The sequence below is a fragment of the Thalassophryne amazonica genome, chromosome 7 (genome assembly GCF_902500255.1).
Source record: "Thalassophryne amazonica chromosome 7, fThaAma1.1, whole genome shotgun sequence".
Classification (NCBI taxonomy): Eukaryota; Metazoa; Chordata; class Actinopteri; order Batrachoidiformes; family Batrachoididae; genus Thalassophryne; species Thalassophryne amazonica.
Genome location: NC_047109.1, coordinates 62,500,508 through 62,524,765, shown reverse-complemented (window position 1 = coordinate 62,524,765; position 24,258 = coordinate 62,500,508). Strand labels below are relative to the sequence as shown.

General features: G+C 40.9%; 1 protein-coding gene and 1 long non-coding RNA gene across 6 annotated transcripts in view; one reads left to right on the top strand and one right to left on the bottom strand.

The window, feature by feature from the left end:
* LOC117514031 (thrombospondin type-1 domain-containing protein 7A) overlaps positions 1-24,258 on the top strand; it is a 602,038-nt gene that overhangs the window by 425,034 nt on the left and 152,746 nt on the right. The gene's annotated exons all lie outside the window — the stretch shown is intronic.
* On the bottom strand, positions 12,538-22,572 carry LOC117514034. The gene is made up of 3 exons (XR_004561777.1): positions 22,562-22,572; positions 22,112-22,115; positions 12,538-12,619 (listed from the first exon to the last, which is right to left on the bottom strand). It is a non-coding gene; the product is annotated as an uncharacterized LOC117514034 (long non-coding RNA).

The following is a 24,258-nucleotide window of genomic DNA, read 5'->3' as shown; positions in this document are numbered from 1 at the left end:
AATGGTTTAGAAGTCTGAATCCCTATGACTTAGGCCATGACATCTCACTGTTGTGGTAGTACAGGAAACTAGAAGCAAACTCAAGATGCTGCAAGGCAGGTGTTAAAGAAAAATGGTTTATTATAATACTGCTGGACAACCAATTTCGGTTGTTAATTGTGACTTAACGCATCATGTGATTTTCAACTTCTGGGTCCAAACACAAAAAATGCGCGCTTTGTCAGCTGTTTGTGGTCGTTGGTCGTCTGCATCAGCTGCACTTCTTTCGAAGCTAAGACCTCACGGGCAGTTCCCGGAGTTCCCGGATGTGCGACCGACTCAATAGGTTGGAAACATCACCGGAGCTGTCGTTTTATAGATTCCCAGCCAATGACAAACAGAAACAGGAGTGGCTACAATTGATCAGGTAGGCCCCCTACCCTGGCCTTTTTGTTTTGATTGCTGATACTGTAGCGGCTGTACTGACTATTTATGAAATGAATCTCATCAATTTACATAACCATTAGTGTTTTGTTTGGACCCGGAAACAGATTTATCACGTGATGTGTTACGTCTTAACTCAACAGTCCCATAGTCATGCTGCGAATGACGGAGACCAGGTGACAGAGACACTGGAGGACAGGCTGCAGGTGCAGGGAAACCAGGCAGGCTAGTAGAACTGGTGGTGGCTGTGGACTCCACAAGAACAAACACAAAATTAGAATTCACTCCAAAGCTAGGGAAAAAAAAAACACAGGTCACAAATTCTTTCAAGAAGACACAGAATACAACTGGAGGCCAGTATTAACACTCCTTGAAATGGAATTATCTGGCAGCGTCCTTCTGTTCAGCTGAGACTTAAGTAGGCGCCGGCGCACCGCTAATTTGGTGCAGGTGTGCCGCAGCCATAGGTGTTGTTGCTGATCAGCTCCACTGGCAGGAAAACACAGGAAGGAGGGAAGAAAAACAAAACAGGACCCAGACTAATTCCCCAAACCACAAAACCTAATTTTAAACATAACCTTAACCCTGAACCTAGCTCCTATCCCCAACCAGACCACCAACTGTCCTTACCATAACCTTTACCCAAACACTGCTGTGCTACTACGTACAAATAGAATTTTATATTACTAATATGTTCATGAATGAGTAGCCGCTTTGTAAACTCATGCATGTTTGTTTCTGCCGGAGCTGTAGTCCGCTGGGTGAAATAGACACTTTACACGAAGGGATCAAGCATCACCTGAAGGAAATGGAGGAACAGGAGTTCAAGCCACTGCAAATTATTGTGGTTATATTTTATTTTTATTTATTTTATCTTTTATATTTAATCTTGCTGCTACTGACTGGGTGTCACCAACAAAGTTTTGTTATTAAAATTGTTTCTCTTGTGTAATTTTATTCCTGAATATTTCTTCTTAGTTTGATGCTTTCTGTACTGAAAAAAATCTGCATGTTGAATGGAAACTACTGTTAAATGTAATTTATTATCCCTCCAATAAGAAATATGGGGGGATACAGCAATTAGTATGTCTGTCCGTTTTCAATTGTTTGCGTAATATCTCAAGAACCAGTTGCCCAATTTTATTCATATTTAGCATAAGGGTGTACTTCGATGATCCCCCATCACCAGTCAAATACGGTGACCTTGGGGTCAATTTCAAGGTCACAGTGAGATATTCAATGTATTGTCATTGCCACCCTTTTTAGCACAATGTCTCAAGAACCAGCTGACAAATTTCATTCATATTTAGCATAAGCGTGTACTTGGATGATCCCCCGACACTAGTCAATGACGGTCACCTTGGAGTTCCTTTCAAGGTCACAGCGACATATTCAATATATTGTCATTGCCACCCTTTTTAGCGCAATGTCTCAAGAAGCAGCTGACAAATTTCATTCATATTTAGCATAAGGGGGTACTTGGGTGAAACTCCAACACCGGGCAGTTATGGCGACCTTGGGGTCGCAAAAGTGTCTCTGCCCTTACCTACTACTACTACTGCTACTAAGATGCTCAATAGTCCATGTCACTTCACATATGTCAAAGTGTATGTGTACCAAGTATGGCTCAATTCCAAGGGGCCGTTTGGACAGGAGAGGGACGGACACACACACACACACACACACATATATATATATATATACATATATACATAGAGTTGTATCTTATTAGATAGATTTCTGCTCTTTAGGTCTGTTGTAATGCCTAAAATCCAGTCCAAATATACAATTAACATTTAGTGGTCCGCAGTACCTTCAGCTCATTTTTATTTATTTATTTTATGTGGTTTATTAATTTACATTTTCACAGTTAACTTTTCACTTTGAGGATTAGTAGTTATTGATGCTAAGTTTTATTTTAGCTGTGTCCACTGCTGCTCTTCACCATTTGGTCACAAAAAGAGCCAATTACTTTTAGAAAATAACAGTACGTGTTTCTTGTTTTGGGTTTCTGCAAAGGCACCATGCTCGTCTTTAATTGAAATATCATGAATATAACTTTTACTGTGCAAGCTGAGGTTTTCTGCATGACATTATCTATTCTTCTTATCAGAGTGGATTAATCATCTGTTTGAAAGATGGGCAGAACAAGCGCTTCATCTTTTTTTCAGCATTGCTGTCACACTTGTGTTTTCGAGAAAAGCAATTAAACAGAACCTGAAGGTGTTGTCAAAGCTTGTGTTATGTAATTACTACAGTGAGGTAATGCTCCTTGGGCTCTTTCACTTCCACTCACAAGACTTCTTTAAGTTACATCAAACTATAGAATCATAACAGAGAAGGGGCCTGTGCAGTTCAAACAGTTGTATGTTAACCTGCTGTGGGTTAGTGCCTTGCTCAAAAGCAGCTTTGTGGTGAAAATATTTTTGTTTCTTCTTAAATGTATCTTTCTTCATAATTCAAGCAGAAACACATATGGATTGACACTATTGTCCAGAGGACACACACCAATTAGCTAAACTGCAGGATTGTCTTACAGACATAAAGACATGGATGACCTCTAATTTCCTGCTTTTAAACTCAGATAAAACAGAAGTTATTGTACTTGGCCCCACAAATCTTAGAAACATGGTGTCTAACCAGATCCTTACTCTGGATGGCATTACCCTGGCCTCTAGTAATACTGTGAGAAATCTTGGAGTCATTTTTGATCAGGATATGTCATTCAAAGCGCATGTTAAACAAATATGTAGGACTGCTTTTTTGCATTTACGCAATATCTCTAAAATCAGAAAGGTCTTGTCTCAGAGTGATGCTGAAAAACAAATTCATGCATTTATTTCCTCTAGGCTGGACTATTGTAATTCATTATTATCAGGTTGTCCTAAAAGTTCCCTAAAAAGCCTTCAGTTAATTCAAAATGCTGCAGCTAGAGCACTAACGGGGACTAGAAGGAGAGAGCATATCTCACCCATATTGACCTCTCTTCATTGGCTTCCTGTTAATTCTAGAATAGAATTTAAAATTCTTCTTCTTACTTATAAGGTTTTGAATAATCAGGTCCCATCTTATCTTAGGGACCTCGTAGTACCATATCACCCCAATAGAGCGCTTCGCTCTCAGACTGCAGGCTTACTTGTAGTTCCTAGGGTTTGTAAGAGTAGAATGGGAGGCAGAGCCTTCAGCTTTCAGGCTCCTCTCCTGTGGAACCAGCTCCCAATTCAGATCAGGGAGACAGACACCCTCTCTACTTTTAAGATTAGGCTTAAAACTTTCCTTTTTGCTAAAGCTTATAGTTAGGGCTGGATCAGGTGACCCTGAACCATCCCTTAGTTATGCTGCTATAGACGTAGACTGCTGGGGGGTTCCCATGATGCACTGTTTCTTTCTCTTTTTGCTCTGTATGCACCACTCTGCATTTAATCATTAGTGATCGATCTCTGCTCCCCTCCACAGCATGTCTTTTTCCTGGTTCTCTCCCTCAGCCCCAACCAGTCCCAGCAGAAGACTGCCCCTCCCTGAGCCTGGTTCTGCTGGAGGTTTCTTCCTGTTAAAAGGGAGTTTTTCCTTGCCACTGTAGCCAAGTGCTTGCTCACAGGGGGTCGTTTTGACCGTTGGGGTTTTACATAATTATTGTATGGCCTTGCCTTGCAATATAAAGCGCCTTGGGGCAACTGTTTGTTGTGATTTGGCGCTATATAAAAAAATTGATTGATTGATTGATTGACTATAATAGTCTGGTGTACCATTTATACCTGGCATTAAAATATATTTATGGTTATTGGATAGTGTTTGACCACATGACAGAACAGATGTAAAATGTACCCGAAATACGCTGAGGACAGATCTTGATCCAATTAGCTAAACTATGTCCTCAGGTGGTCAGGGACTTACTGTGACCACATTGAACACCCATGTAAATGTCACAGTCTTCAGTTTAACAAAAAAATTGACAGTGTATATTTAGGTTTCTGGAGGTCCATGTCCTCTCCCAATCAAGCTCCAACTTGCAGACCCATTAAAACCCCATTAAGACTGGAGATGGCAATCTGGCTTGAGTCAGGATTCGGCCCGAATCCCACTCGAGACGGGTAAGTTTTTTCTGAATCTGAAAAGTACACATTGGATTGAAGCTGGATTGTTTTGTATCCAGCTCAACCAGATAGCAACATTTCTCAGTGTTGCACCCATTGAGTCAAAACTTCACACATACTCGAGAAATGTTAGATTCTCAGAATGTAATTAATGGAGCACCACACCCTATTTTTTCAGGGTCAGGCACAAAACTTCTCATTTGCCCCTCATAGCGCCACTGTTACACCATGGTTACTGAGGCAAAAAGCTGAATATAATTTTTAATAATAGTAATTTTTAATACAAAAATTTCCTGTATAGTTGTATTGTGAAGTGTGTCGTAGCATGGCCCAAGCAGAGGGGTCACCCCTTTGAGTCTGGTCTGCTTGAGGTTTCTTCCTCAAATCATCAGAGGGAGTTTTTCCTTACCATTGTCGCCTGTGTGCTTGCTGTAGGGGTTGGTAAGGTTAGACCTTACTTGTGTGAAGCGCCATGACACAACTTTGTTGTGATTTGGCGCTATATAAATCAAAATAAATTTAATTGAAATTGAAATACCCGCACCCAAGCCACCCGTCATGAAATTCATCACCACCTAAAATGCCAAAACCAATGTTAACCTGTTAGCTTGATCTTGTTTCCTAAATCTGGAATGGGGGTGTGTTTGGACTTTATTCATGCTGCCCAGGTTACATTGCTCTTGTCCACCGAGTTACCCATTTGTGGGTTGGCTGGGACTTAGGCAGCGTCAGGTGTTACCAAGATGGTGACATCTGGTGCTGCCACATTTGAGTTTCAAAACTGCTCTTCAAAAAAAACCTACAGGTGACATCAAGGGGGTTTGTCCAGTGTGTGTGTGTGTGTGTGTGTGTATATATATATATATATATATATATATATATATATATATATATATATATATATATATATATATATATATATATATATATATATAATATGGTTTGTGCTGCTACCAGTCTTGCGCTCCCACATCCAGATTGCACTCTGGCCCAAAACTGAAACAGCTTCATAAATTAGTATTCTGCTCTGTCTCCATTTTTGGCAAGACAGCTTCTTTCCCTGATTTAAAAAGCAAAAATCACATTTTTTTAAACTCATGAGATATGAAGAAGTAGTACTTTAAGCAGAAAGATTTCCAGAGCTACTCAGAAATGTGAGCTGACTTCCTTTCCAACTTCCTTCCTCTCGGATCTGCAGGATATCGTACCTCCAACAGAAAGCTCTTTCATCTTTTCTATGCTGCTTATTCAGAAATTTTCATTACAAGGCAGTGTTCTTATATTTCATTGGATTTGGTGTGCTGTCCTACTTTTTTTTACCATTTTGCCCCCTTTTCTGTGTTTTCCCTCTCATGTAGTCTTTGTTGGTTTACTGTGAGCATATAATTTGCACTGGGTTCACTTACAGGCTTCCCAGTGTACATGTACATAATATATGCAGTGATTATTGGGAGGAAAAGCTCCTTTTTCATTGTTGATGCTGAGACCATAGGAGCTACACCTTCTGTCACCATTTCTGCTTTTTTTCTGCCCTTTTCTTCAAGCAATCTCCCTCTTTTAGTCCCCAGAGTGCCACAAAGCTTCTCAGCAGAACAAGACAATTTCCCAAGTTGAGCCTGCAAAGAGCTTGCTGCAACTAAAAATAAATAAATAATAAGAAAGAAAGAAAAGTCGCTCATCTTTGTCAGAAGGTGGCACACTTCAGGAGTGATACCTCAGGCTTGATATTGCTGCACAGTGTTATTAAACCACAGCACACGCTGAGGTTTTTAAATGAGCTGCCTCTGGAGGACTGGAATACAATGTAGTGGTTTCACTTCACAGCACAAGATCAGCCTCTTACAGTAATGAATAGTTCTGCTGGTGTTCATGTTCTGAAAGCATTGTATTGATGCTGCCTTTAAGTCCTCTCTATTTCAGAAAATGTCAATTAAAGGAAGATTTTGTTGATGGAGAATGTTGGAGCAACTTAAAGCTATAATGTGTAGGGTTCAGTGTCATCTAGTGGTGAGGTTGCAGATTACATTATGCTGTTACCTGTCATGATTTAGTTTTCTGTACATATTCTGGCTTCTTTGGTGACAGAGACAGAACTCTGAAGTGATGACTAAGCTGATCATGTGGAAACTTACTTTAATTAACAACAAATTGTGGCTATGTCCCAATTCAGTGGTCACTTCCTGTGCATAGGGGTTGGTTTTAGCACAAATATTTGGAAATACCCCTTTAAAAATACAGAGACAGTTATGAACAAGACAATGCAAATCATTGACCAAATGATCTAGTCTACCCCCCCGTATATACACCCTGAAGTCAAAAACCCCAAATCAGGCAGCATTTTGGAGTTAAAAATGACAATGACAAAGACCTGTAAACCAATAAAGAAAGCTTTTTTTTTTTTTTTTTTTTTTTTTTTTAGCATTTTCTTTTATCACACACAAAATAATATTACAGGAACATTGTAGATATTGTGAGGTCTGAATAATATGAGCATTTATGTCCATAGTGGTTCATTTCTGAATGTGTTGGTCCGTCCTTCATGAGGCGAAAAAGGTCATTCCATTTCGGAAAGGAAAAAGTATCTTGAGCATATTCAGGGGGCAAGCAGGTTAAACTACATCAATTGGTCAATGATATGAATTTTCTTGTTCATCATAACCGTCCCTATATTTTTAAGGGGGCAATACAACGCAACATTTAATTTTGCAAAATAGTGCCACCCCTTACAGTGAAGGCTGCATTTGTTGACTGCATGCATCACAGTGGCATGACTAGGCTGTCTCATTCTGAAGGTTGCTTGGAATTCAGCTGATAAATGCAGCCTTCTTTCCCCTGAAAACAAAGGATACAACAGCTGCATCCTTCACAGCCTAAACAATTGCAAGAGTCATTACGCTTTTTTTTTCCATGATGAAACAGTTGGTAAATAAAAGAAGTAGCAAAAGGACAACCCAAAAGCTCAAAATTTATAATTATAAACAAATAATGTTTATAAATAAAGTATAAATAAGTATTAAAAAATTATTACTTATCTATGGCTTATGCTCACTATGATAGCTTGTCACGTGCAGCTTTCAAGGTTGCTAGGTGACAGGGCAAAGGGTCGGGATAAGCTAATGATGCAATTGCAAAATGCTCCATGGGCAAGACCATCTGAAACCTTTAGCGCCATGGTCTTGGATTTGTAGAACACATCCTTCAAAAGATGCAGCCCTGAATTAAAACAGCCTGTGTGAAGAGTTGGCTTGAAAGAATTACAGCATTATGGTAAATGACTGGGAAATGGATGATAGGGATAGGGCTTAAATTAATCAGATTTGATTGACTTAATTATTGTGAGTGTACAGTACTAAAATTTATTTAAATAACTGGATAATAGTAACTTGTTCATTTTGATTTAGCAGTACTCAAACTTAAAAACCTAGACTTGTTTATTTTGCGTTTACAGTACTGAAATAAATTAGATTACAGTAACGTATTTATTGTGAGCATCCAGTACTCAAGTGACAGCTTAATTCTCTTTAGTTTTGCTCATTCATTCATATTCAGGTTAACGACGCTACAGTGGAAGCTACAGCTAACCGCTAACTTTTAGTATTGACTCCGGTACACTGTCAGCTACTGACAAGCCAGCAGTGGTGGGCACAGATAACCAAAAAATTAACTTCGATAACAGATAATAAGATAACTGAAAAATTATCTTTGATAAAGATAAACCGATAAACCACCCAAAAATGTATCGGAAGTTACAGATAATCGATAACCGATAAATTCCAGTGTTGTCTATGGGAAATTTGCAGTTACTAAAGAGCTGAAATAGATTTTTAACACGATCGCTTTTGAAAGCATCAAAAGCGGTAAAAGACCTAAAGAATAAGCAAGAATGTTTGACCATGCTGCCTCCTGCAGGAAGCAGCACAGACAAATCCTGAGCACCCACAAAATCAACTCTTTGCTAATCATAATCATTTTTCTTTCAACATTCTGCTCCTGCTGGAAGCTCTTGTTTACAACAGTACTCCCACCACAGACGCACACCAAGAGCAGCCATAAGGCCAACTCCTTATCAATTTCAACACTCCGGTCAGGCGGAGGTCTTGAAAAATAAAGTCATACTAACTTATGGTTTTTTAAAAATACTGATAGAATAACTCCATTAATGTCAATTCTGTCATTTGTACAAAGTTAAAATATAACATATATCTTTTAATGTTGAATAAGGCACTAATTCTGAGGTTTTGTAACAAACACAGACCACAAAGCATTCTGGGTAAAAGTGCTAAACAGTGATTGGTTCAGTAATCCATTATGTAAACCAACACGTTAATGTGACGTGTGTCGTGTGTTGGTTTAAAGATAAATGTGCTTTTGTAAAATATTCCATTTTTATTTGTAAAAACAGGCATTTTTACGGAGCCCTGGAAGTGTCATCGCAGTTGCATGTTTTAAAACTTTTATGATGTTGTAAAACATGCACTCAATATTAGTAAGTAAGTAAGTAAATTTATTTATATAGTGCCTTTCACAGACATAAGGCCATGTACACACGTTGTCGGGTATTTGTAAAACCGAATATCTTACCCTTTCAGTTTGGGGAAAAAACTTCATCCAACCTACGTCGTTTAAAAAAAAATCCATCCACATCGAACCGTATAAATGTGTTGTAATTAGTCTGCCAAACCTTGGGTTTGGGTGGCGGTACTGATTAAAATTCTATCCAATCAGGAGCCTTATTCCCTTGTCGTCACTTCCACAAAAACTAAAAACATGGCGCCAACCTCGTTCGTGTGGACCGATAAGGAGTCGGAATTATTTCTAACCGTAGTTTTAGAATACAAAGTTAACATATATGCACACAGAAAGCGCCTGGACAATGGACAATACCAACACTTTGAGAGCAGCCATGTACCCAGACATTTAATACTGCCATGAACACTCCTGGCCAGTAGATGGCAGTAGCGGCCTTGAAAAAATGTCAAACAAAATTCCAGATAATCTGTGTCTGCTACATTTAAGATGCGTGGAATTTAACAAACGCAAATACACTAACGTCTATAAACCCAGAGAATATATTCACAAGAGTTTTAGGCACTAGAGTTTAATGCTGTTATCTGTGGACCCTGAACAGAGTGTCTGAAATGCATTTGTCCTGTCGTGAACGTCTGAGATTACCTTATGCTACCCATAATGCATTGCTGCCTGGCACAGCATGTGCTCACAAAACCTTAAAAATTACTTTAAAACGAAAACATATTGAACATATTGAAACATATTTTCACTTTATAAACTTCAGACATGACAATAATTTTAAATAACTTGTCTAAAATGAGTGGTTAAAATTTGAACCATAAGTTAAACATGTATGCCTCTGGATGACATGGTGACATTGCGATTATATTAGTATGGTGTTAAAAGAAATTGTTGTGTGTTGGGGGGGGGTTTGGCTGGATGTTTTTGTGTTGTTTTCTTTTCTTTGCTCTCCAGGTGGTATGCAAACTGGTTTTTGTCTGTGGAGAAGGTGCTGGCAGAAGAGTCCTTCACTCTCATCAGCATTATTAGCTGCACCTGTGGAGGATGTTCACATGCAGACCTACTGACTCGCAGCACCTGTGGATGATGCTCACGTGCAAACTTAAAGACTTTCAGCTGAAGCAGATAATGAGATGGCGTTCTGCATTTAAGCCATGAGTGGTTCAAGCAGAATTGCCGGGAACTCGACCTTGTGACGTTTGTTTGTGAGACGCTGAGGACCGCGCCAGGGTTTGACACATCATGCCTGTGAAGGAGGACGGGTGAGGGACACATGCTGTCAGCACACATCAGAGGTGATTATTGTCTGAATGATCGTTAATAGTAATTTGGCATTCTGTTACGCAGTATATTTGAACATTGATGAGAATTGTGCAGTTTGCTTCTCACTGCCGTGGTGTACTACGGACTGATGATCCTCCACCTGTTGTGAGAAGCTGCTCATTTACATAAAGCTTAAATTCAGACCTGAATGTGTTGCTGATAGTGTGTGCCTCTGAAGGATACTTGCTGTAGCTCTGTTGACTTACCTCACCTTTTTCCATCCTTCACAGAGTCAGTTTGTCGTGTCCACCTGGGGGGGTGTTTGGCGGTGAATCTGAGTCCAGAAGCGCCGAGGCTTCGATCCTTTTGGGCGCTGGAGAGCGCACCGTCCTTCACTCCGCCAGACAAACCAAATATTTATGTTGTACACTAATTATTGCACTGGAGGGGAAATAAAACCGTTTTGTTTGTGGAACCGCTTTCTGGTTATTTAGTGCTGGGTTCGGTCAGATGTTGGTCCGCTCCTCAACCTGCGTCTGCACATAACAGAAATGACTTTTTTTTTTTTTTGGTCACCAGTTTTCCTTTGCTTACAGACAATAGAGTGGTTTCTGATTGCAGAGGATAGACAACATACAACATGTCTATTAGGAAACTTTTAACAGGTAGGTCTCAACAGCTTTAACAGTTTTAAAAATGTTTTTCACTGTTCAGCTTAGTTTAGTACGTTATCGGACGGTAATTCATCGGAAGATAATTAGTCCGATGATGGTTTTTAAATTTATCTAAAAAGATAATCCCATAATGAAAACATTATCTTCGATAATTATCTGTTATCGGATTATCGGAAGTGTGCCCATCACTGCAAGCCAGTTTTGCATTTAAGCACCACCAAAGCTTCTGAGTAAAAACAAAGGCGCTCACAAACCCAACACAAACAACAAGTCAGAGCTTCTGTCTTTGAGCACCCTGTCCACTGCTGTAAGGAAAAGTCATTTACTTTCAACATGGAACAGCACAGATGTGTGGCAGAAGACATTAAAAGCAAAGCAGTTTTGACTTATGGTTTTGATTTCTAAACCAAACTAATTCCGGACAGTTTATCAACAATGAGTGAAAAACAGGTTGGAGAGAGCACTGGTAGTCCAAACATGGGCTCACCATGTACGTGTGCAGGCGGGAATGATTAAAGTAAATGAGGCAGATCTCTGCATGTCTGAAAGAACGCCTCGAAGAACACTGGGTACGAAAAATACATTTTTCTAATATAGCTTAAATGGGATACATCAAGTAAAATGTCTTCCAATCTCAAAGTACTCCTTACTTATTTAAAATGAGTGTTCATAACAGGTTGATGAAAACTGAGTTTGGTTAACTTATCATACTTAATTTGTATGTTAGCATTTACAGTATAGATTTCCTCTCTATGCTAACTTTTATTCCTCCAGCCAGCCCCATGTGGGTGGTCCTTAGCCTGTTGTGGATCAGCGGCTATGTGATTGGCTGCAAACGTGAAGTAGGCAGTTATAAGCGGGTGTCTGCTCATGTTGCGTTAAGGCTATATGTAAAAATCTTATACTGTATGTCTGCGTGTCACGCAATAAATCAGAGTGTCCCATTATTCCCTATTAGACAGCTATCAAAAGATCAGATAGTTTTATCAATGAGACAGCTATAAAAGGATCAGATAGTTTTATCAATTAGACAGCTATAAAAGGATCAGATAGTTGTGCCAAACACAAGGACACTGCCTCAGCCATTTTGTAATATGCATCATGGAACACTCTGACAGTGTCCTACCACAAAAAATGGTGGCTATCATGTACCATCATTTGATAAAACACACAAGAGCACTTCTACGTCACTTGTATTCCTTCAAAAGGAGAACTTCCTCCATTTTTGGCCATCGTTGTAGCAGATGACAACAATCTTGATGTGTTTGTGACAGTTCTCACATTAGCCACCGGGCGTTGCTGTTACACAGAGCAGTGTTGTGTGCACAAAAAGGATTGATGGAAGTTTAGAAGAAGAAATTGAAGAGTGAAACTGCTAGGCTAAGTGCTCAGCAGCAGTTTGTATGGGTCCATAAATGCTAATAAAGCCAGTTAATGAAGCAAAGGCTGGATACTTCATGACAACAACCAACCTAGAAGTAAACAAAACTGTCACCCATTGGAGCTGTCTCTTGGCAACGACACGCACAAGGCCGTTATGCCCATGAAAACTGTCAACTAATGTAAGGCAGCCAATCTACAAGTTTAGCCGTCGATATGAAACAGTGATTAGATGAATAATGTTGGGATGACTAACTATAGTCGACTAAGTTTAATAGACTGAAAGATTATATTGCTTTATGAAACCGAACCTTGATGTATCACTGTGGAGTTAATGCTCCCTTAACTTCACGTGTGATACGCGATAGATAGATAGATAGATAGATAGATAGATAGATAGATAGATAGATAGATAGATAGATTGATTGATTGATTGATTGATTGATTGATTGATTGATTGATTGATCGATCGATCAAGGGTACACATTAGACAACACACACACATTGCACCAGACACACAAAATGGGGTTAAGTAAATAAACGAAAAATGGACTAATCAATAAAAGCTACTAACTGAAAATAAAATAAAGTGCAGCATCCAGTCTCAGAGAATATGACGGAGGAGTAAATGTAGTAGTGCAGTAGTGAGGAGGTAGCACAGATGTAAACAGTACACAATGTGAACAGTGTAGGTTGTGCAAAGAAGTAAGCAGTGTAAACAGTGTTGGTAGTGCAAAAGAAAGCAATAAAAGGTCAAACAGATGTGTCACAGGATTATTTCTTACTGAGATGGGAAGAGTTGAACAGTCTGATGGCCTGAGGGACAAAAGACTTCCTGAATCTGTCCATGTGGCAGGACTGGGACAGCAGTCTGCCGCTGAATAAGTTCCTCTGCCTGATGATGGCGCTGTGCAGAGGGTGCTCAACATTGTCCATGATGACCAGCAGTTTACAGAGGGTCCTTCTCTCTGCCACTGATGTTAGTGTCTCCAGCTCTGTTCCCAGCACTAAACCAGCTTTCCTCACCAGCCTGTCCAGTCGTCCGGCGTCCCTCCTCTTCATGCTGCTCCCCCCCAGCAGACCACCACAGAGAAGAGGACACTGGCTACCACAGACTGGTAGAACATTCGAAGGAGTTTATGGCAGATCCTGAAGGACCCTAACCTCCTCAGGAAGTACAGTCTGCTCTGTCCCTTCCTGTAGAGGGTGTCAGTATTGGCTGACCAATCCAACCTATCGTCCATAAGTGTCCCCAGATATTTGTAAGTCTGGACCACCTCCACATCGACCCCCTCAATGGAGACTGGCTGCAGAGTGGGCCCGGACCTTCTGAAGTCCAATATACGAGGTCTGTCCATAAAGTATCATACCTTTTATTTATTTTTTAAACTATATGGATTTGATTCATATGTTTTGACGTCAGACAAGCTTGAACCATTGTGCGCATGCGTGAGTTTTTCCATGCCTGTCGGTGATGTCATTTGCCTGTGAGCACGCCTTGTGGAAGGAGTGGTCCCGCCCCGTCATCGGATTTTCATTGTCTGGAAATGGCGGAATGATTTGGGGGTTTTTTTCCATCAGAATTTTTCAGAAGCTGTTAGAGACTGGAGATTCGCTTTAGAAGCGAGACAAAGGAACACCTCCGTTTCGGCGTGTCAGAGGACAAGTTTGGACATGTCCAGCTCTCCACAATTTCACTGATACTTACTGGACTGGTAAGCATTGAAAGCCGAGATAGACATGTCCAAACCTGTCCTCTGACACGCCGAAACGGAGGTGTTCCTTTGTCTCGCTTCCAAAGGGAATCGGTCGTGACGCGCGAAGCCTCCGCGCAGCTTTCCATGACAAAATCTCTTGTTAAAAGTGAAATCTGCTGGAAAATGGCTGATGTCCAGCTCTTGTGATAACCAGAGAAAGAGCACACGACGGTCTTGTATCCACAGAGCCATCAGCTCAGAAATGGTCCGGTGGCTTGTGCCGTGTCGTCGCAGCTCAGAGCGCGGCGCGCTGAGCGTCCTTAAAGGGGTCCTTAAAGCTGTACTAACAGACCTTATTCTCTGTGAAGCCCGTAAAATTTTCACCGAAAGCCAGATAAATTTTTCGAATAGTTTCCAGGTGCCAGTCTCTAACAGCTTCTGAAAAAATTCTGATGGAATAAAACCCCAAATCATTCCGCCATTTCCAGACAATGAAAATCCGACGACGGGGCGGGACCACTCCTTCCACAAGGCGTGCTCACAGGCAAATGACGTCACCGACAGGCGTGGAAAAACTCACGCATGCACACAAGGGTTCAAGCTTGTCTGACGTGAAAACATATGAATCAAATCCATATAGTTTAAAAAAAAAATAAAAAGGTACAATACTTTATGGACAAACCTCGTAGATCATCCTCTATTTCACAAAAAGTAGGATTTTCAAACTTGTTTGGCTGCAATAGCAACAATAGACGGTGACAGTGTACGAGGAGAGCAACCACGGATTCATCTTCTTTTTCTTTTAGTCTTCCGGCCATGATGCAAAATGTAAAAGGTAGAGTAAATTTGTTCGTTTTGGGCAGCAGTATTGCACGGTGGTGCAACATGGTGGCCTCCATGAGAGGGCCCACTCCCATGTGCATATGAAGTACATTGATTGCAGATAATTATACATTAATGCAGGGAAGGTTAAGAATGTTGTATTCTGATTCTGATAAGAAACACCCCTAAATCCTACACATTGCTCTATGACCAGAGAAAAGTAAGAAGTGGAAAATCCTGCAAAGCACAGAATGTAGTGTGACTGTCTCCTTCCATGGTCACTACCAAATTACATCTCAGCTTTCTTATCTGATTTCTCATATGCTCCTTTTCTCTTGAGTATCCTGGAAATTGATCACCTGTGCCATTATGAAGGATGTTCCATTTGTCTTATTGGCGCTCAGAGCATGAGGCGGTTTCCCAGAGGAGACATAATACAAAAGACAGTCATCTGTGGAAGTCTCTTAACAGTCTGATACAGCCCTTTTCTGGAAATCTATTAATGATCGGATACTAAAGCCACATTTAACACAGTCAATTTTTCATTGCGATTAGCAGGGCAAGCACAGGATTAATGGAGTCAGCCAGTGAGTGCATCCACAATAATGTCCCTTAACTAATTTTCTCTGAAATTTTGGGTTCTGATACATACAGGCAAGGACTGTTGAATCTCCTATTTTGGGCAATGTGAGCTGAGATTTGATGTATTTTTTTTGTATGACAATTCTTCTCAGTGTTCTTTCACCATGAAACGGGTGCGACCGACAAAAGTTGCGATTTGCACACTTTCTACAGTCACAGCCACAGAAGTCTATAACTCTTTCAGAGTGGCTTCCTCCACTTGTCAACTTCATGAACAATCACTCAGGTTTTGAGAAATACCTTCTTCCAGTGCAGCAGATAACAGGACATTTACAGAGGAATCCTGCAAATGGTGATAGAAGCACCAAATTCGGCATAGGGTTTTAAAAAGGAATAGTTTGCACCATGTGTCAGCTTAGTTAACTTGTTATGGGGTAATATATGTCACATGTCATAGAATCCAATGGACGTTGACATTGTTTGTCCTTTACTTTGCAGACTAAACATTCAGCACAGTCAAAATTATTCAATTTATTAATCCTATTAATTCAACCAATAATTTGCATCACTTTTACTCAAATTGGAGAAGCTTTAACTTTTGACCCCTGTACAAACTGAAATTGACCTTTGTCACCATTCTTGCTGTTTTTACACCATAACTCCAGAACATTCAGTCATAGATAGTCCAAACTATACCTTTTTTGGAATATTTATGACCAGACAAATAATGTGGTATAGTTTTCAATATGAATGGAGCATCTTGTAATTTTGACCCCTGTGTAATTCTTCAATTGACCCCTACCTGGCTGCCTAGTGAAAATTCAAGTGGCCAATCAGTTTATTCAAAAGAGTAATGTCTAAGGAGTATTTCTGCTGGTGTTTGTGCTTCTAACACCATTTGGAGGATTGTTCAGATATCTGCTGCACTATTCATGCAGATTGACAATGCAGTACCATTCCAGGACTTTCCCTAAGTAACGGAATAATGGCACTGCCCTGTCATGCTACATTCTCAGTGCCATCATGCTGATTTTCAGATGTAGAGTGTTTCCTTTCCATATAAGATAAGATAAGATAAGACTTTATTAATCTCTCAGTGGAGAAATTCACGTTACGTCAGCTCTTAATAAACACACAAGATGAGTGCGAGTAGAAGAAAATGTGCATCAAACAGCGTGTGCAAAGATAAGCAATAATAATAATACTTGTAACAATACAATAAAATAAGAAAATGAGGTAGAAATAATATATATATACATAGATATAAGTATATATGCATATATAAACATGATTGGAATTAAAAATAGGAGCATCTTATTTACAATATGTGTAGTGGAGTTTAGATGTGATAAGGTGACACTAGTGCTGGAATTAGTAAACAAGTTGTTACTGCACATGATTTATAGACAGATTATTATTGCACATTATTTGTGGACATATTCTTGCATATGGTTATTTCACAGTGTTATTTTACAGTCTGAACTCAGCCACATGGGGTGTGCAGCCAGTACATTCTGAGTGCCGGTCCAAAGCCCGGATAAATGAGGAGGGTTGCGTCAGGAAGGGCATCCGGCGTAAAACAAGCCAACCGAACTATGCAGACTCAGAATCGAATTCCCATACCGGATCGGTCGCGGCCCGGGTTAACAACGTCCGCCACCGGTGCTATTGCCCAACAGGGTGCCGGTGGAAATTGGGCTACTGCTGGATGAAGACGACGAAGAAGAGGAGGAAAACGTTGCCACGAACAGCGGGAGAAGAAGAAAACTAGAAGGGTGGAAATGAGAGTGGGGACTTTGAATGTTGGTAGTATGACTGGTAAAGGGAGAGAGCTGGCTGATATGATGGAGAGGAGAAAGGTAAACATATTGTGTGTGCAAGAGACCAAGTGGAAGGGAAGTAAGAGCAGGAGCATCGGCGGTGGGTACAAGTTGTTGTACCATGGTGTGGACAGGAAGAGAAATGGTGTTAGGGTCATTTTAAAGGAAGAGTATGTTAACAGTGTGTTGGAGGTTAAGCGAGTGTCTGACAGGGTGATGAGTGTGAAGTTGGAAATTGAAGGGGTGATGATGAATATCATCAGTGCATATGCCCCACAGGTTGGTTGTGAGATGAAGGAGAAAAAAGATTTCTGGAGTGTGTTAGATGAGGTGGTGGAAAGTGTGCCCAAGCATGAAAGAGTGGTGATAGGAGCAGATGTCAATGGGCATGTTGGTGAAGGGAACAGAGGTGATGAGGAAGTAATGGGTAGATATGGTATCAAAGATAGGAATGGGGAAGGACAGATGGTAGTTGATTTTGCAAAAAGGATGGAAATGGCTGTGGTGAATACCTACTTTAAGAAAAGGGAGGAGCACAGGGTAACATATAAGAGTGGAGAAAGGTGCACACAGGTGGACTACATTCTTTATAGGAGATGCAAGCTAAAAGAAATCAGAGACTGTAAGGTGGTAGCAGGAGAGAGTGTCACTAGACAGCACAGGATGGTTGTTTGTAGGATGACTTTAGAGGTAAAGAAGAAGAAGAAGAGAGTGAGAGCTCAACAAAGGATCAGATGGTGGAAGCTGAAGGAGGAAGACTGTTGTGTGAAATTTAGCGAGCAGGTGAGAGAAGCACTGGTTGGAGGGGAAGCAATTTTGGACAACTGGAAAAGTACTGCAGATGTGGTGAGGGAGACAGCTAGGACAGTACTGGGTATGACATCTGGACAGTGGAAGGAAGACAAGAAGACTTGGTGGTGGAATGAAGAGGTCCAGGAAAGCATAAGGAGAAAGAGGTTGGCGAAAAAGTTTTGGGATAGTCGGAGAGATGAAGAAAGTAGACAGGAGTACAAGGAGATGCGGCGTAAGGCGAAAAGAGAAGTGGCAAATCAAAGGAAAAGGCATATTGCGAGCTGTACAAGAAGTTGAATAGTAAGGAAGGAGAAAATGACTTGTACCGATTGGCCAGACAAAGGGACAGAGCTGGAAAGGATGTGCAGCAGGTTAGGGTGGTAAAAGATGCACATGGTAATGTGCTGACAAGTGAGGAGTGTGTGCTGAGAAGGTGGAGGGAATATTTTGCATAGTTGATGAATAAAGAAAATGAGTGAGAGAAAAGGCTGGATGATGTGGTGAGAGTAAATCAGGAAGTACAAGAGATTAGCAAGGAAGAAGTGAGGGCTGCTATCAATCAATCAATCAATCAATTTTTTTTTTATATAGCGCCAAATCACAACAAACAGTTGCCCCAAGGTGCTTTATATTGTAAGGCAAGGCCATACAATAATGATGTAAAACCCCAACGGTCAAAACGACCCCCCTGTGAGCAAGCACTTGGCTACAGTGGGAAGGAAAAACTCCCTTTTAACAGGAAGAAACCTCCAGCAGAACCAGGCTCAGGGAGGGGCAGTCTTCTGCTGGGACTGGTTGGGGCTGAGGGAGAGAACCAGGAAAAAGACATGCTGTGGAGGGGAGCAGAGATCGATCACTAATGATTAAATGCAGAGTGGTGCATACAGAGCAAAAAGAGAAAGAAACAGTGCATCATGGGAACCCCCCAGCAGTCTACGTCTATAGCAGCATAACTAAGGGATGGTTCAGGGTCACCTGATCCAGCCCTAACTATAAGCTTTAGCAAAAAGGAAAGTTTTAAGCCTAATCTTAAAAGTAGAGAGGGTGTCTGTCTCCCTGATCTGAATTGGGAGCTGGTTCCACAGGAGAGGAGCCTGAAAGCTGAAGGCTCTGCCTCCCATTCTACTCTTACAAACCCTAGGAACTACAAGTAAGCCTGCAGTCTGAGAGCGAAGCGCTCTATTGGGGTGATATGGTACTACGAGGTCCCTAAGATAAGATGGGACCTGATTATTCAAAACCTTATAAGTAAGAAGAAGAATTTTAAATTCTATTCTAGAATTAACAGGAAGCCAATGAAGAGAGGCCAATATGGGTGAGATATGCTCTCTCCTTCTAGTCCCCGTCAGCACTCTAGCTGCAGCATTTTGAATTAACTGAAGGCTTTTTAGGGAACTTTTAGGACAACCTGATAATAATGAATTACAATAGTCCAGCCTAGAGGAAATAAATGCATGAATTAGTTTTTCAGCATCACTCTGAGACAAGACCTTTCTGATTTTAGAGATATTGCGTAAATGCAAAAAAGCAGTCCTACATATTTGTTTAATATGCGCTTTGAATGACATATCCTGATCAAAAATGACTCCAAGATTTCTCACAGTATTACTAGAGGTCAGGGTAATGCCATCCAGAGTAAGGATCTGGTTAGACACCATGTTTCTAAGATTTGTGGGGCCAAGTACAATAACTTCAGTTTTATCTGAGTTTAAAAGCAGGAAATTAGAGGTCATCCATGTCTTTATGTCTGTAAGACAATCCTGCAGTTTAGCTAATTGGTGTGTGTCGTCTGGCTTCATGGATAGATAAAGCTGGGTATCATCTGCGTAACAATGAAAATTTAAGCAATACCGTCTAATAATACTGCCTAAGGGAAGCATATATAAAGTGAATAAAATTGGTCCTAGCACAGAACCTTGTGGAACTCCATAATTAACTTTAGTCTGTGAAGAAGATTCCCCATTTACATGAACAAATTGTAATCTATTAGACAAATATGATTCAAACCACCGCAGCGCAGTGCCTTTAATACCTATGGCATGCTCTAATCTCTGTAATAAAATTTTATGGTCAACAGTATCAAAAGCAGCACTGAGGTCTAACAGAACAAGCACAGAGATGAGTCCACTGTCCGAGGCCATAAGAAGATCATTTGTAACCTTCACTAATGCTGTTTCTGTACTATGATGAATTCTAAAACCTGACTGAACCTCTTCAAATAGACCATTCCTCTGCAGATGATCAGTTAGCTGTTTTACAACTACCCTTTCAAGAATTTTTGAGAGAAAAGGAAGGTTGGAGATTGGCCTATAATTAGCTAAGATAGCTGGGTCAAGTGATGGCTTTTTAAGTAATGGTTTAATTACTGCCACCTTAAAAGCCTGTGGTACATAGCCAACTAACAAAGATAGATTGATCATATTTAAGATCGAAGCATTAAATAATGGTAGGGCTTCCTTGAGCAGCCTGGTAGGAATGGGGTCTAATAAACATGTTGATGGTTTGGATGAAGTAACTAATGAAAATAACTCAGACAGAACAATCGGAGAGAAAGAGTCTAACCAAATACCGGCATCACTGAAAGCAGCCAAAGATAACGATACGTCTTTGGGATGGTTATGAGTAATTTTTTCTCTAATAGTTAAAATTTTGTTAGCAAAGAAAGTCATGAACTCATTACTAGTTAAAGTTAATGGAATACTCAGCTCAATAGAGCTCTGACTCTTTGTCAGCCTGGCTACAGTGCTGAAAAGAAACCTGGGGTTGTTCTTATTTTCTTCAATTAGTGATGAGTAGAAAGATGTCCTAGCTTTACGGAGGGCTTTTTTATAGAGCAACAGACTCTTTTTCCAGGCTAAGTGAAGATCTTCTAAATTAGTGAGACGCCATTTCCTCTCCAACTTACGGGTTATCTGCTTTAAGCTACGAGTTTGAGAGTTATACCATGGAGTCAGACACTTCTGATTTAAAGCTCTCTTTTTCAGAGGAGCTACAGCATCCAAAGCTGTCTTCAATGAGGATGTAAAACTATTGACGAGATACTCTATCTCCCTTACAGAGTTTAGGTAGCTATTCTGCACTGTGTTGTTATATGGCATTAGAGAACATAAAGAAGGAATCATATCCTTAAACCTAGTTACAGCGCTTTCTGAAAGACTTCTAGTGTAATGAAACTTATTCCCTACTGCTGGGTAGTCCATCAGAGTAAATGTAAATGTTATTAAAAAATGATCAGACAGAAGGGAGTTTTCAGGGAATACTGTTAAGTCTTCTATTTCCATACCATAAGTCAGAACAAGATCTAAGATATGATTAAAGTGGTGGGTGGACTCATTACTTTTTGAGCAAAGCCAATAGAGTCTAATAATAGATTAAATGCAGTGTTGAGGCTGTCATTCTCAGCATCTGTGTGGATGTTAAAATCGCCCACTATAATTATCTTATCTGAGCTAAGCACTAAGTCAGACAAAAGGTCTGAAAATTCACAGAGAAACTCACAGTAACGACCAGGTGGACGATAGATAATAACAAATAAAACTGGTTTTTGGGACTTCCAATTTGGATGGACAAGACTAAGAGACAAGCTTTCAAATGAATTAAAGCTCTGTCTGGGTTTTTGATTAATTAATAAGCTGGAATGGAAGATTGCTGCTAATCCACCGCCCCGGCCCGTGCTACGAGCATTCTGACAGTTAGTGTGACTCGGGGGTGTTGACTCATTTAAACTAACATATTCATCCTGCTGTAACCAGGTTTCTGTTAGGCAGAATAAATCAATATGTTGATCAATTATTATATCATTTACCAACAGGAACTTAGAAGAGAGAGACCTAATGTTTAATAGACCACATTTAACTGTTTTAGTCTGTGGTGCAGTTGAAGGTGCTATATTATTTTTTCTTTTGAATTTTTATGCTTAAATAGATTTTTGCTGGTTATTGGTAGTCTGGGAGCAGGCACCGTCTCTACGGGGATGGGGTAATGAGGGGATGGCAGGGGGAGTGAAGCTGCAGAGAGGTGTGTAAGACTACAACTCTGCTTCCTGGTCCCAACCCTGGATAGTCACGGTTTGGAGGATTTAAGAAAATTAGCCAGATTTCTAGAAATGAGAGCTGCTCCATCCAAAGTGGGATGGATGCCGTCTCTCCTAACAAGACCAGGTTTTCCCCAGAAGCTTTGCCAATTATCTATGAAGCCCACCTCATTTTTTGGACACCACTCAGACAGCCAGCAATTCAAGGAGAACATGCGGCTAAACATGTCACTCCCGGTCTGATTGGGGAGGGGCCCAGAGAAAACTACAGAGTCCGACATTGTTTTTGCAAAGTTACACACCGATTTAATGTTAATTTTAGTGACCTCCGATTGGCGTAACCGGGTGTCATTACTGCCGACGTGAATTACAATCTTACCAAATTTACGCTTAGCCTTAACCAGCAGTTTCAAATTTCCTTCAATGTCGCCTGCTCTGGCCCCCGGAAGACAATTGACTATGGTTGCTGGTGTCGCTAACTTCACATTTCTCAAAACAGAGTCGCCAATAACCAGAGTTTGATCCTCGGCGGGTGTGTCGTCGAGTGGGGAAAAACGGTTAGAAATGTGAACGGGTTGGCGGTGTACACGGGGCTTCTGTTTAGGGCTACGCTTCCTCCTCACAGTCACCCAGTCAGCCTGCTTTCCCGGCTGCTCGGGATCTGCCAGGGGGGAACTAACGGCGGCTAAGCTACCTTGGTCCGCACCGACTACAGGGGCCTGGCTAGCTGTAGAATTTTCCACGGTGCGGAGCCGAGTCTCCAATTCGCCCAGCCTGGCCTCCAAATCTACGAATAAGCTACACTTATTACAAGTACCATTACTGCTAAAGGAGGCCGAGGAATAACTAAACATTTCACACCCAGAGCAGAAAAGTGCGGGAGAGACAGGAGAAGCCGCCATGCTAAATCGGCTAAGAGCTAGTAGCTACGCTAAGCTAGCGGATTCCTAAAAACACGCAAAGTGAATAATGTGTAAATAATTTAGAGGTGATTCAGCAGAAGGAGTGCTTTAGTTAAGGCACGTAAAGATTACACTGGGAAACAAATCGTAATCTAGATAACTAGATCAATCTAACTGCGCAGATTAAACAGCTAACAGATACAGAAAAACACCGCTGTGCTCCGGAACAGGAAGTGATACAATACCGCAGTGAGAGCCAACCACCAGTAGAGGCAAGCAAGCAAATGAAGAGGATGAAGAGTGGAAAGGCAGTCGGTCCAGATGACATTCCAGTGGAGGCATGGAAATGTCTAGGAGAGATGGCAGTAGAGTTTCTAACCAGATTGTTTAATAAAATCTTGGAAAGTGAGAGCATGCCTGAGGAGTGGAGACGAAGTGTGCTGGTTCCTATTTTCAAGAACAAGGGTGATGTGCAGAGCTGCAGTAACTACAGAGGCATAAAGCTGATCAGCCACAGCATGAAGTTATGGGAAAGAGTAGTAGAAGCTAGTCTTAGAAAACAGGTGAAGATCTGTGAGCAGCAATATGGTTTCATGCCGAGAAAGAGCACTACAGATGCAATGTTTGCTCTGAGAATACTGTTGGAAAAGTACAGAGAAGGACAGAAAGAGTTACATTGTGTGTTTGTGGACTTAGAAAAAGCTTATGATAGGGTGCCAAGAGAAGAGTTGTGGTATTGTATGAGGAAGTCTGGAGTGGCAGAGAAGTATTTTAGGGTAGTGCAGGACATGTACAAGAATAGTGTGACAGCGGTGAGATGCGCAGTCGGAATGACAGACTCATTCAAGGTGGAGGTGGGATTACACCAAGGATCAGCTCTGAGTCCTTTCTTGTTTGCAGTGGTGATGGACAGGTTGACGGATGAGATCAGACAGGAGTCCCCATGGACTATGATGTTTGCAGATGACATTGTGATCTGTAGTGAGAGTAGATAGCAAGTTGAGTCTAGTCTGGAGAAGTGGAGATATGCTTTGGAGAGAAGGGGAATGAAAGTCAGTAGAAGCAAGACTGAGTACATGTGTGTGAATGCGAGGGAGCCCAGTGGAATAGTGCAGTTACAAGGAGTAGAAGTGGTGAAAGTAGATGAGTTTAAATATTTGGGGTCAACTGTTCAAAGTAATGGAGAGTATGGTAGATAGGTGAAGAAGAGCGTGCAGGCAGGGTGGAGAAAGGTGGCAGGAGTGAT